This window comes from Penaeus monodon, chromosome 24 (assembly GCF_015228065.2).
Source record: "Penaeus monodon isolate SGIC_2016 chromosome 24, NSTDA_Pmon_1, whole genome shotgun sequence".
Taxonomy (NCBI): domain Eukaryota; kingdom Metazoa; phylum Arthropoda; class Malacostraca; order Decapoda; family Penaeidae; genus Penaeus; species Penaeus monodon.
The window spans coordinates 14889002-14889254 of record NC_051409.1 but is presented as its reverse complement, the minus strand read 5'-3'; the positions used below and the strand labels follow the sequence as shown (position 1 = coordinate 14889254).

Genomic DNA, 253 nt, shown 5'->3' with positions numbered 1-253 from the left:
GATATAGTGAAGTCATTATATCAAAAGTTATTTTCACAACAACGAACTAATTAAAAGCAATGCCGAAAGGATCAAAGCAAAGCTAAAAGCATATCCAGCGTAAACCTCAATTAAATTAATGTTACGAAACTAACATATATAGACACAGATTAACGAAAATAGAAACAAGGGTATGCATAAGATCTCAGTTTTCGGGAAATGTAAATGAATAAATGTTTGGGTGTATCGAACAGGATAAGAAGGAAGCTAAGAT

At 31.6% G+C, this 253-nt stretch overlaps 1 protein-coding gene across 1 annotated transcript in view; it reads right to left on the bottom strand.

The window, feature by feature from the left end:
- Window positions 1–253, bottom strand: part of LOC119588991 (thyrotropin-releasing hormone receptor-like) — a gene marked incomplete at both ends in the record, with an annotated part of 3688 nt that overhangs the window by 2862 nt on the left and 573 nt on the right.